Source organism: Phascolarctos cinereus, unplaced genomic scaffold, assembly GCF_003287225.1.
Source record: "Phascolarctos cinereus isolate Bilbo 61053 unplaced genomic scaffold, phaCin_HiC Scaffold_5;HRSCAF=322, whole genome shotgun sequence".
Classification (NCBI taxonomy): domain Eukaryota; kingdom Metazoa; phylum Chordata; class Mammalia; order Diprotodontia; family Phascolarctidae; genus Phascolarctos; species Phascolarctos cinereus.
In genome coordinates, this window is record NW_027555958.1 from 155437875 (window position 1) to 155451881 (window position 14007).

Sequence of the window (14007 nt, forward strand, 5' to 3'; positions counted from 1 at the left end):
ATTTCACCATTAGAGAGCATAATGGATTGATCCTTCTTAGAGTGTATTACAAATGGCAGAAGTATTGGGACAGTAATTAGTGGGTTCTGAGTTCTTGTCAGTCTTTTCCTCCTGTTCAAGTCAGTCTGGCTGAAGGAAGGACATCCTGTGATGATGGCATACAATGTCCTGTTTGTTTATTATTAAGAGCAAGGACCTAGCATTCCTGCTCCTCATTACAAAACAAACCAGATGCTTTACTTCCTTCAATGGTCCTATTCCCCCAGCAAGGAATTCTTCAATTCAGAGAAACAATGATGCAAAAGATCCATTAATAGACAGCCACTCTGTTGCAAACACTCATTAGATTCATGAAGGGCAAGTCTCCGATTTTTCCTGCTGGCTTCAGATACTCAGATTTATTTATCATCCCTTCCCTCTGCCTCAGGATGCAGTGTCTTTTTTAACATTTTAAACACACATGTGCGTACACACCCACCCACACGTACACACACACCCAGTCCCAACCTACTGATACCAACTTAGTCATACAATGAAGTGGACATTTGAGTATTTGTTTACAGGAAGATCAAAACAAATTACAGAAAAAAACCCAACCCACAATCACAATCGTACCTATATATATATATATATATATATATATATATATATATATATCCTTTTTTTTTTTAAGACAAAACAAAACTTTTCTTTGGTTCTGTTAGCTAAAAAGTGAGGCAGGCTTACTACATTTGAGAATGGCATCTGTGTCTAAAGGTTTTGGACAGGCTCTAATCAACACCCACCAGGGGATATTAGTAGAGCTGAAAGCTGCCCTCAGCGCCCTGTTTTATCTGCTATAGCATAAAATGCCACAGGGGACGCTGGCTCCTTAGAAGAATCAGGGCCCTCCTTTGGGAGAGGTGGTAGGGGTGTAAAACTGAATGAGCACTTCCTAAAAGGGATCTCAGAAAGCTCTGAAGATGATAATTAAACCAGAGAAATTCAGCCTCCTTGGGAGGGTTAATTAACTGATGCTGAGTCAGAGCCACATTGGACAGAAAAACAATGTAGTCATACTGGAGGCAGGCCTTCTATTAAAACACAGTCTCACTTTGAGATGCAGATGTTGGAAGAGCTTCTCACTTCCCTTTTAGCATCAGATCTGTTCTTAGGTCACACATGGCATTCAAGAGCTATTTAAGTCCATCTGATACAGTAAGAGACAGGAAAATGGTGGGGGTTTTTTTATTTATTAAACATTTGGAGGGTGGTGGGAGGGCTTGGCTGTTTTAAGGCAAATATTTACTTCAGTGACTGGAGGATGCCAGTGATTCAACTCGCTGTTAATTAATATCAGCCTGCACTCACCTTCAGAGGCGGTGAAAAGGGCTTGAGTCTAGGGAGGACGAACACTTCAAATACCTTTGTAGGGCTTAGTCAGGCAACCCTGAAATTAATTCCAGCTGTTTCAGCTAAGTTGGATAGGGCCACAAGTAGAACTGTAGCCCTTAAGGGGCAGAAATGATAGAGCACAGGAGTACAGGCATATAAGGACTCCCTCTAGGGTTTGTTTCATCACTGTACAGATAATAACCAACCCAATTCAGCCATCCCTCTTTGCCTCCTGTAGGATCAAAGGAGCGTTGATTTATCATTGGAGTCTGCATTTTGCAGAATCCATTTTGCAGAGGCTGGGATGGGGTGGAAGTGACTTGCCCAAGGTCACATGACTAGTATGTGGGAGAGGTGGGATTGTGAACCCAAGTCTTCTTCTGACTCCAACTTTTTAGTGATCTCTCAGGATGACTGACAAAGTTAGAATCAAATTCCTCTAACACTTCCAAATAGTCCTTTTAAAAACAGCACAGAGTTTTTGTTTTTTTTTTTAGTGAAGAAAATGAAAGGCTGTGGGTAGTGACCTCTTGACCCCCTATTTGTTTAGAAAGGCATTAAAAATAGTGTGCCATATTGTTGACTAAAATTGAGGAGAAGCTGCTGGCTGGCCTACTACAGCACAGGCAGGCCTATCAAAAGTCTTTGTCTGGACTTCTATGTCTCAAAATGTTCATTTCGAAGTAATGATTTGGTGCATTTTTAGTCATGGCATTTCCCCCCTCCCCTCCTGATTCACAAAAAAAAGTGCACTAAAAACCTCAATTATTTTATTAATCAGCACTTCTCAGGCAGAGCTCTCTTTGTTGCTTTCAGGTTGGCAGCAAGTCATGAATGGCCTAAGTGGCTCTGATCTCAGAAATCCCCATCCGTTTTCTTTGATGCTATCGCCACAGCTGATGTTACTCAGCTCCAGCTACTGCAGCAGTATTTTCAGTCTTCTGCTGGGGACAGGCGAGCGTGTGCTTGCTCAGAGGAGCCTATGATCAGTAAGTGAGGGTATGGGTAGAGAGGACTGGCGAGTTAAGTGGAATTGAGAGCCAAATCTACAGAGCTGGCTCCAACAAGGAAAACAACAACAACAAACTTTCCAAAGCAAGTCAAAAGAAGGATGAAATGTGCCCAAGATGAAATGTGGTCTCATTTTCGAATTCAACCCTCCTTCACCAAAACAAGGTCAATGACAGACTAACCACATCAAGAGTAAACTCCCTCCCACCCTCTGCTTTGACCCTCCCCCTCCCCTCCCCCCTCCTCATTTCCCACTTCCTGTAGGTTAGGGCATCTTTATGCTGGTAAACATTTGGGGACCAACTGCAGTCTTTCCTCGGAAAAGAAGGGCACAGGGGCCTTTGAAGCCCTCCCACATGTCTTAAAAGGCAGGCTGAGAACTAAACTCCTTGGCTCCTACTGGGACACTCGATGTTTAAACTCAAACAGCCTTTCTAAAGTGAATCAACTCAGATCAACTTTCTGCCTGCTTCTCTGAATCCCCCCACACACACCAAGCTGACAAGGGAAGCAACTATGTGTGCACGAAGGAGAGAATGTATGACACACTCTAGAGCACAATTCGGCATGTGTCATTGGCATGATTTACGTGCATGAACCAGTTTGGTGATGAGTGAAACAAAGTTTAAAAATAGAACTATGTTTCCCTTCCGGTGACAAGGCTGTCCAAGCTAAACAGATATTTTGGTTTAAAACAACAACAACAACAATAGAAAACAAACAAAAAAAAAAAGGAGGACCGAACTTTTGATCCTAAGACTATGATGTGTGAACCAGCCTTCTTGAATAAAAGGATAGAAATGAGTCTTACCTGCAAGCCTCCAAATCAAAAATGACCTGATTTTCAAAGGAGATGTCCCCTTCCTAGAAATATAGATAGGATGAGAAGCACCGCCACTAAGAGCCTTGCAATATTGGGCATCTCCAAAGCCTTAGTGAAGTTTTAAGCTGTAAATAACACCAAAAATATAAATGCTCCAAATGTACAAAAACATAATTTGAAATGTTAATTATATGATATTGATACATGGATTTTAATTAAGATTCAACAGAACCACTAGTGTCTTGTACTATACATCACTTTAGCCAATCTTCAAAATATGTAAAAACTTTCATCAACTGTGGCTTAGGGACAGAAAGGATTGTACTTGTAATAGTAGCCTTAGGATAATCCAGAGAATGAGGTTCTGATGCATACATACACAATGGTTTTGATGTGATGACAAAGGAAAGAGTCTGATGAAAATAGATTAGGTGACCGAGAGAATCTCCTCTACTGATCCACAGGTCTAGGAAAGTATAATTCGCAAACCGTGGCACATATGATACACAACAAGATGGTAACCCGGCATGCTAAAAGTAAAATTTAGCATTAAAAATACACAAAGTAAATAAGTATAAGAGAAATGTGAACAGTTAAACTCTGAAGTGATGTTTTTTGCTAAGTTTGTAACATTTATCCTTCTGAAGTTATTAAAGCTTCAAACTGCACTAAGACTTTTGGGACACCAAAAGTGTACAGGTTAGAATAATGTATTTTTAGCATCACCACCACTGTGGTGATTTACCTGTGTTTTTCAATCTTGTCTTAGCATACAAGTAGATGGCATGCTGTTATGCAGAGTAAACACATATTATAACTGAGCATTTACTTCTAATTTGATATTCTCAGTTAAATTTGTTAGAACCCATAATAACAGGTACAGATATTATCACCTATGGAAAAACCTAGATTTTTTTTTAAATTTTAGATAAATATGGGTAATCAATAGTTATTTAGATTTATTTAAATGGTGAATGAAGGGGGGGTAGGGGGAGGATTACACCTCTGGTGATTAATAACTACAGAATCTTTCGATTATCTTACCTTGAGAGCCAGGGTGGTACCATAAGGAAAAGGGGAATGGATTTGGAAGGAAAAGGAGCTGGGTTTGAATCCTGTCTCTGATACTTCACCATCCCTGTGTCTTCAGGCAAGTCATTTTACCTTCTAGGTAAATTCTAGACTCCTCATCTAGAAAATAAGTTGTTTAGACTAGATAGCCTCTAAATCAATGATCTTTTGATGGAAAGTCAAGGAGGAAGAAAAAAGTGAAATAATGAATCACAGAAATCACTTAAGGTTTAAGGCCATTGAGGCCTACAACAAGGGGAAGATGAAGAGAAAGGAGCCAATGCTGAGAGACCAACTTTCTCTTTATTTAGAGAAAGAAAGAGGCCAAAGTAAACCTGAACACGGGAATAAGAAAATGGAATTTTCTGGGCTTACCACAATGGGGCATTGCTCCATTTCCAGACCCAAATGAGGCTCCAGCCAGAAGTCACCAGGCCTTCCTGTCTCCCCTTACCTGCCCACAGTCACACAAGTAATCTGTAACCAGGTCTGGGACCTACTTAGATTTTTTATGTACCCCAGAATTATTTTTAGGGGTTGCTGTAGTCTGACATTAGGTTAAGATCTTGAGCCACAAACATGATTTTTGTTATTAAAAGGTTTCCTGGGTTTATAAGATGCAAACCCCAGTGAGGTATGTCAACAGGCAGACAATGTCACACAGTCCTTAACAGGTAAAAGGATATAGCGTCAACTTTTAAAAGTTACCACCAGTGAATAGCAAGTGGGTTACTTTCTCTCACTTCCTCCCTTCAAAGCTACTCTGGTAGGAAAGGGGGATTTTCTTGGAGACACTTATTCCCAGCACCCTCACTAACCCCACCCTCCCACCTCCACCTTCCCCATTTAGGGGTAAGAGGTATTTTTTTCTTTGAAATGTCTACAGTTTTGCATACAAAGGGTACTTCAAGATGAGGTGCCAAACATCATCTTTTAAAGAAGCTTGTATCTTTTTTTTAACTTCAATTCAGTACAACATTTATTCAGCACCAAGAATATGCTAAGCATTTGGAGAGAAAAAAGAGGGGAGTCACTGCCCTCAAGGAGTTTATAATCTAGTAGTAGGTCAGAGCCCCAGAAAGAGGTATATAAAATGGCATAACTACCTCACCACTCAGTTCTCTGCCTATGCTCCCTTTCCTTCTCCCTGCTCCAACTCCCATCTTTGGTGGTAATAGAAAGTCTACTGGAATTAGGACCCTGGAAACCTGGATACTAGTCCTAGTCCCTAATTAACTATGGGTAGATTTGAGCAAGTCATTTTTCATCCCTTTGGGTTTTAGAATCTCCATATCAGTGATACAATGAATAGAGAGCTAGGACTGGAGTCAGGAAGACCTGAGTTCAAATTGTGCTTTCTGACACTTTTCGTGGCTGGGTATCCATGGATAAAGGATAGAATCGTATATCCAGAGCCAGGAGGAACCTCAAAAGGCCATCTAAAGTAACTTCTTCCTCCTCCTAGGTTACAGGAGTTACAGGGATTTGAACCCAGGTTCTGACTCCAGAACCAGTATTCTTTACACCATATCAGAATACCTTCCTTAAGCTCTCTGATGCTCGGTTTACTCACCCCAAAGAATGGAGATAATGACATCTGTGAGAGGTAGTATATCGTAGCAGCCTCAAACCAGGTCAAGAACTGGATTTTAGAACCATTTCTAAATGGTCAAGTCACTTAACTTTTCAATGTTCTAGGCAATTCTCAAAGATTATAAGTAATTGCACTGGCAGGAGTTTCCACGTGAAATCACAGGTCCAGTCCCTATTCTAATAGCAGTAGTACTCACCCCACAGGGTTGAGAGGATCAAATGAAATAATATATGTAAAGCCTTTGTCAGACTTCAAAGCATTGTATATATTATAGTCCAATTGTGATTATTATTGCTCTTTTCACTGGAAACAGGAATGACTTTTGAAGAAAAAAGTTGGCCCACAGGAAAAAGAAAAGGAAGGCTGTGTATAGAGGCATTTCCTAGGTTGGCATAATCCAGGGAGGGGAGTTTGCTAGGTTTGGATTTTTATGTATGGAAGCAGAGAAGCCCTGAAATTCTATTCTGTTATTTGAATGAGAAAGCTGAACAGCTTACCTTAGTCGAGTAGCAAAAATGTTCCAAGGTTTGTGACCTGAAGATGTGAGGGGCAATGTTTCTTTAGAAAATCTCGACATTATGGAGAGATTTGGGTAAGTGACTTGAGCGGTGATAGATTCAATGGAGAAAAGCAAAGGACTAAAAATTGGAAGGAACTTTAAAATAATCATCCGGTCCAAATTTCTCATTTTACAGAGAAGGAAGTCCTGGTGTTAATTAGTGATGTGACTTACTCAAAACCACAGGACTAGTATCTAGGTCTCCCGGAACCCAATTCCAGATCACTTTCCATTATTCTTTAGATGGAATTGGGAAAAGGTATTTGTAGAGAACGAAGAGTAGGGTGGTTATGCCACTTCACGAACTTTCTCTAGTTCAAATGTACTGAGTATAAGCTATTTTCCAGTAGAGATTATGTTATCTTTCATCTTTTTCTCTCTGAATACCTAGGATATTATCGGAACTACAAAATGTTTATTGAACAAAAGTTTTGTTGTTGTTTTTTTTTAAAGCAAGACATTTTGAATGAATGAATAACAAAGTATTCATTCAGCCCTTGCAACGTGCTAAGCACTGGGCTAACAGGCACAAGGTGGGCACAGAGTAGGTGAAGAGTAAATGTCTGACTGAATACAAAGACAAAAGGAAAAGATCTTGCCCTCGAGCCAACAACCAGAAGGGTTCATTAAGCTTTTCAAAAGTGTTAGGCGCCAAGCTAAATTCTGGGGACACAAAGAAATGCAAAAAAACCACTCAAACCAAAAAACAAACCACATTCTCCGACCTCTGGGAGGGTACACTCTATCAAAGGTTTTTATAGTACCGCTTGTATGCAAAACTGTAGACATTTAAAGAAAAAAGAATAAGGAGGTGGGAGAGAAGTGAGTAAAGGAAGGGAGGGAGATGGTGGTGGTAAAGTGTGAGGGGAAGAAGAGAAATGTCTCAGTCTATCTCCGTGAAGCCTCTCTTAGGAGGGCACTTTTCACAGTCAGTCTGGCTGCTACATTGCCGCCAAACTGATTTTTAAAGTACAGATCTGATCAGGTCACTCCCCTCCTCAGACCCTAGTGGCTTCCTACTTGTTTTAGAATCAAATAGAAACACCTGGAGTTAACTTTTAAAGCTAACTTTCACACCTTCACAACCCTTCACAATCTTGTCCAACTTAGATTTTCAGCTTTATTTCCCCCATTCCTGAATTATGCTCTTCAGCCAAACAGGCCATTTTGTTCCTTCCCAGGAAGCACCATCTCCCTTTTGCAAGCCTTTGCAGCCCCTACACATCTGAAAGGCACTCCTTTATCACCTCCTCCCCATAAACTCCCTGTCTTCCTTCAAGACACACCTAGAGCACCACCAGATTCTACCCAGAGCCTCTCCTGAGGCCAGCTAGTGTCCTTCCTCTCAAACTACACCATATTTATTCTTTTTATATTTATTCTGAATACACGTATGTAGCCTAATATATGTTTGTCAAGGAACCCAGGCAGGGAAACTCACAAAAGTTTGCATGTGTACACACACACACACACACACACACACACACACACACACACACACACACACACACACACGCGCGCGCACATTTCCACTGTTAGAATGTAAGCTTTCAAGTAGGGTTTTTTTTCCCATTCATTATATTTGTATTCCCAGTGCCTAGCACAGTGCCTGGCACATAGTAGGTATTTAACAAATGCCGGTTGATTGACTATGAGGAAGGAAAAATAACCCAATAATTCATTAAATTTGTTTTCTCTTTTAAAAGCTGACATTTGATCTCTTTCATCTAGCTAGTCTCTACTTCACATAACCCAGAAAACCCTTTTCAAAATGAAGACAGCATGGAGACTCTCAGACCTCAGAGTCCAGACTTATCTAGTCTTTATCAGCAGTCTATTATTTCCTGAGGGAACTCATCAAGGAAGAGGCAGTAAAGGGTTAATGTTCACTAGGTCCCTCCAGGTCTTCCCCTTCCCCCACGCCCCACCCCCACTTCAGGTATCGGCAAGAAAGAGAAAGAGAACCTTCAGCCAGTAAGTGGAAGAAATCCTGGGCCCCTGGTACTGTCTTCCAGGCATTCATCCTCAAACCCACCTTTAGAAGAGCAGCCCATGACCTCCCCCAAGGGAGAGTCCATTAAAAGTATTAGGATTCAGGCAGCAGCCGTGATCTCTAAGACGAGCTCTTTCCTGACAATAGACAATTAAAGCTGATAAATCTAGGCTACTTGTTGCCCTTCTAATTCCTCCTAATTGTCCCACTCCTTGTCCTGGCCTCTAGCACGCAGGGATGAAGCGTGCTCCTTTAATCTCTGAAGTACCTGACCTACTTCCTAGAGATGGCCTTCAGAGAACAGTTTTCTTCCCCATCTGTCCCCCTTTCCCTGCCGAACTTCCCTTCTCCTTGGGGGAGGGGAGGCAGAGGGAGGGGAAGGCCCCAGCCCAATCAGGGATCCTGGAACTGCAGACAATGCTGGCCCTAATCTGCAGTTAACAGCTAATCAATGGGTTTGGTACACCAGTACTTGATTCAAGGGTCCCTGGGCGTTAGGCTCCACCAGCGGGAGCAGGCCACATTGACAATTCAATTGCTAGATCCCTCTGAACTGCCAACTTTGCATGCGTTCATATGTGCAAAGAAGAGATGCCCCGGTGGTTCCATTTGCAGCTGGCACTGTCCCCCTAATTATGTTGTTACAACCAAGCTACTTGAAGCAAGAACAGAGTATTCATGTTCACACAACCTCTGCTAAAAGGATAGAATTCTTACCTAACAGATTGCCCTTTGAATGTCAGTTTAGTGACGTCCTTCTGCCTACATGATTCTCCATCTAGAGTCCGCATGCCAACTCCCCCCTAACTGGCTTTGGTAGCAGGTGAATCCTGTTTCCTGGTTAAATGGTTAGAGCTGAAAATGACTGCATCAATGTTTCTCTCAATCATCATCTTGGCTAGCCCTAAAGAGATGACAATTTGGAGGAACTGTGGTGCTATAGAAAAAGCCCTTGTTCTGGGTTCAAAGAAGCCCTAGGTTCAAATCCTACCTTTGAGATTTAGAACCTTTGATAAGTGACTTAATTTGCCTGGACCTCAGTTTCCTCCTTTGTAAAATGAGGTGCTTGAACTAGATGGCTTTGGAGGTTCTTTCTAGATCTATGATCACATAAAATCATGATTCTGGGGAAGGGTTAGAAAATAACATATGATAGAAGCTATTATTATTAAATAAAACATGAAAAGGGCTGCCAGTACAGAATGTTGCATAGCCCATCAGACTGATCCTGTATCTGCTAAGCTTTGCTTGACTCTTTTTTGGTTGATTGTTTGGGGTATATCCAGAAACAACTGTGATGTAAAAACAGAAAGCATCAGTACCATTTTAATAGTTTTAGAGGTGTATATCATTCACTCAGTGGCCTCTCTGTTTAACTTACCCTTCCCATCCTTCAATAAATGGAAACAAATGGTAAAATGACAGGAGAACCTGGCATAAGAATCGAGGATTGGGTTTTATGGCCTCTAAAGGTAGAAGAAATGTTTTGTACCAAGGGCTCTCAGATCCCCAGAATCGACTCCTTTCTCTTCATCTTTTCCCCTTTATCTCAGCCCCTTTAGACTCTTAGATCTCAAGGGATCCAGCATGCTTCAATAATTCAGCATCATTTTCTTCCCCAAATCTCAGGATTGAAGAAGCTTTGTGGAGTCTAAGGATGGATATTTCAATACACCTGCCAACATTTACCTGTGACCAGGCTTCTGCTATTCATTTTCTCTTCTCTTTTAGTAACTTGTGCCATCATTAGAGGCACTAAAATGACTACAATGCAAATTTAACTTTTGTCTTTGGAACAAAACTGGGAAATGGTGCTACATTTTGATCCCATTTTGAATACTGAAGATATTTTCACCCTATTTTCATAGGACAATGTGGCAGAAGATGAGAGGACTTTAGATATGGAATTTGGAAAGGGGTGAAGGAAAGACCCTTTTTATCATATAAGCCTGCCTCCTCTGAGAGTGACTCTCCCTTGTGTTCCTCCCCCCAGTAACAAAATATTGCAGGTCATTCACTTTTTCTGATATAGTGGGAATAACCAAGATGGCTGAACACAAGGAAAAGGTACAGCTCTATTCTCTCTCCTCTCCTCCACTACACACAATACCCAATTACCATAACATTTCCTCCTCTAGAGAAGTGGTATATATTGGAATCAGATCCCCAGAGGGACAAAAGTGAAAGTGAAAGTTCCAGCAAAAAGAGATCCCACTACGGACAAAAGAGAAACCCCAGTCCAAGAAATACCCTGAGGGAATAAAAATGAAAGCTTCAGTTCAGGCCACTGGTTGTTTTTAGAGGGGAAAAAAAAGGGTTGAGATGCCTTAGCTGATGGCAAAAGAAAAGGGACACAACATGGAACTAAATAAAAAGTGCCTACTTCCTACACCCCTTCCCTCCCATGGTCCTGAGGAACTAGGTCCATTCCACCAGAGGAGGATGGCCTGTGGATTAAAGAAAAGCCCTCCCCTTCTTCCCTCCTCTTTTCAAGGAAAGGGCTTCAATTCAGGCTGAGCCTGCAAGAAGAGGGGAATCTTGTTGTGGGGAAGGGTGAAGGAAAGGGTATGTACAGCTGAAGGAAAGAACCTTAGCTTTGACTTTTGAGAAAAGAGAGTTGGGTGAAAGACATCCCCCCCATCGGCCAATGAAAGGACTTCAGCCTGGTCTGATCTCCAGAGAAGGGAAGACCTAGAACTTAGTTCCTAAGGCTTAAACACCAAAAATGAGTAAACAGAAAAAAAAAGGAAGAAAGAAAGAAAGAAAGAAAGAAAAGGATTTCGATGGAGATGCTCAAATCACAGACCCAGAAGAGAATAACTCAAAAACATGGATAATCAAAACCTTGAAGAAGAAAAAAAGCTCATCAATGAGACCAATAAGAATCCCTAGAAGAAATGTAAAATTTTAAAGTTTAAAATGATTTTATAAATGAAATTTGAACGAGAGGACAGAATTTGAAAAGCACTAAGAACTATAGAGACTTAGGGAAAAAATTAATGGCTTAACAAGAGTTATATAAAGCCTTACCCTAGGGATAGATGGCATAAAAATTAGAATGGATTAAAGAGAGATTAATGGCTCCAGGTAACAACAAGAAATATTGAAACAAAGTCAAAAGATTGGAAAACAAAAAACAAAGAAAATATAAGATAGCTTATGGCAGAAGCAAATGACCTGGAAAACAGATAAAATAGAGGTAACTTAAGAATCATTGGACCATTTGGAATCTATGACCAAAACAAGAATTTGGATATCCATCTTTCAAATAAATCACTCAAGACACTTGCCCAAACATTAGAATAATGAGTAATGGGAAAACAGAAAGAATCCACTGATTAACTCCCAAAAGAAACTCCAATATGAAAACCCCAGGAATGTCTTTGATCTTGAAGCTCTAGATTCTGGCAAAGAAAAAATTACTAAAAGCAGTCAGAAAGAAAGAATTAAAATACCAATGAACCATAGTGAAGATTCCCTGAGACTTAGTAGCAACAACTGTTATGGAACTGAGAACATGGAATAAGACATTGCAAAAGACAAAAGATATAGGTTTACAAGTCATAATTACTTATCTAGCAAAACTGAGTATAATCTTCCAAAGGGGGAAAAAATGAACCTTCAATAAAAATAGAGGACTTTCAATATTTCTTATAAAATAAGGAGGATGACAAAAGGGTTCTTTAGAATCCTAATGACATCAGGTGTCACAGAAGTAGTCAAATGAGATAGATTTAGAAGTGTTTATGTTTTGACAATGCTGTAAGAACAAAGAAAAATGAGGAGGGAAAGGATACACGAGAAAAAAATGGGAGGAAACATGGGAACTTATCATGAATAATCAGGCTACACAAGTACAAGTCTATACAAAAATGAAAGAAGTAAGGCTAGTAGACATAATTTGAACTTCATTTTCATCTAAATTTGTCAAAAGAGGGCAGAACACAGTCAATAAGCATTTATTAAATGCCTCCATGTGTCAGGTTCACACACAAACATACACACCCAAAGAGTTTGATGAAAAAATATGTTCAACTCAACAAGGATGTAGGAAGGAAAAGGAAGAGGAGAAAGGAAGAAATAGGGAGAGCAGATTCAGGAAGAAATTAATTATAAACAAAAAACACCCTAAACTTTGAGAGGAGATGTGCAGAGGGAATCAAAAGGGGAAAATAAGAAAGAATAAGAATACACAGTATAGAGGGAATGGGGACTAAAGACAAAAAAAGTCTAAGAGAATAGAATAGAGGGAAATACTCAATTAATAATCCTGAATGTGAATGGGATGAAGGCACTGATAAAATAGAAGAAAATAACAGAATGCATTACAAAGCAGAATCCAACAATATTATTTACTAAGAGTGAACTTGAAAATAAAGGCTCACACATAGAGCTAAAGTATGGGGGTTGGAGCAAAATCTATTTTTAGTTGAATGAAAAAAAATCATGGATAACAGTTATGTTTCAGGCAAGGTAACATCAAAAACAAAATTAAAAGAGAAACTGAAAACTACATTTTGCTGAAAGCTACTATAGACAATGAATTAATTTCAATCCTTAATATATATATACCAAATGACCTAGTATCTAAATGCTTAAAGTAAAAGCTAAGGAATTACAGGGAGAAATGGAGAGTAAAACTATGATAATGAGGGATCTCGATCTACCCTTTCCAGCCTTAAAAGAATCTAACCAAAAAATAAATTTAGAAAAGTATAGGACCTGAATAGAATTTTAGAAAAAATTAGTTTGGCAGCTACCTGTCAATTACTCAATGGGAATAAAGGAGTATATATGTTTCTTAGCTATGAATAGTACCTTTTCAAAAACTGACAATGTATTCAGGCATAAAAACTTCACTAACAAATGCAGAAAAGCAGAAATATTAAATGCATCTTTTACTAGCCATAATGCAATAAAATTATATTAAATAAAAAGCTATTGAAAAAAGCATTAATATCAACTGGAGATTAATTAACCATCCTAAGGAATGGATGGGCCAAAAAGCCTATCACAGAAAGGATACACAGTTTCTTTAAAGAGAATTACAACAATGAGACAATACATCAATATTTTTGGGATGTAGCTAGGGCAGTCTTTAGGAGAAAATTTATATCATTAAAATTTTTATTAACAAAAAAGAGAAAGAATAGCTCAATTAATTAGGCATGCAAGTAAAAAAAACCTACAGAACTAACGAATTTCAAACCATAGAAAAAGAAATTGAACAAATTATGAATAAACTTCCAAAGGAGAAAAAAAAGAACACAGATTTGCAAGTGAATTCTATCAAACATTCAAAGAACAATTAATTCCAATAACATAAACTGTTTACAAAAATAGCAGAACAAGAGATCCAAAGAATTCTATCTATGACTCAAATATGTTCTTGATGCAGAAACGAGGAAAGTTCAAAACATGAAAACTATTGACCAACGTCATTAATGAGAAAATTTTAAATAAAAAGTTAGCTAAGAGGCTAAAAAAATCACAAAGATTATATGTTATGGACACATGGCTTTTATACTAGAAATGTAGATTTGATTTAATATCAGGAAAACTATAAATTTAGTGAACCATAT

The 14007-nt window shown here is 39.3% G+C and overlaps 1 protein-coding gene across 3 annotated transcripts in view; it reads right to left on the bottom strand.

The window, feature by feature from the left end:
• Positions 1-14007, bottom strand: part of PRDM1 (PR/SET domain 1) — a 154994-nt gene that overhangs the window by 23862 nt on the left and 117125 nt on the right. The gene's annotated exons all lie outside the window — the stretch shown is intronic.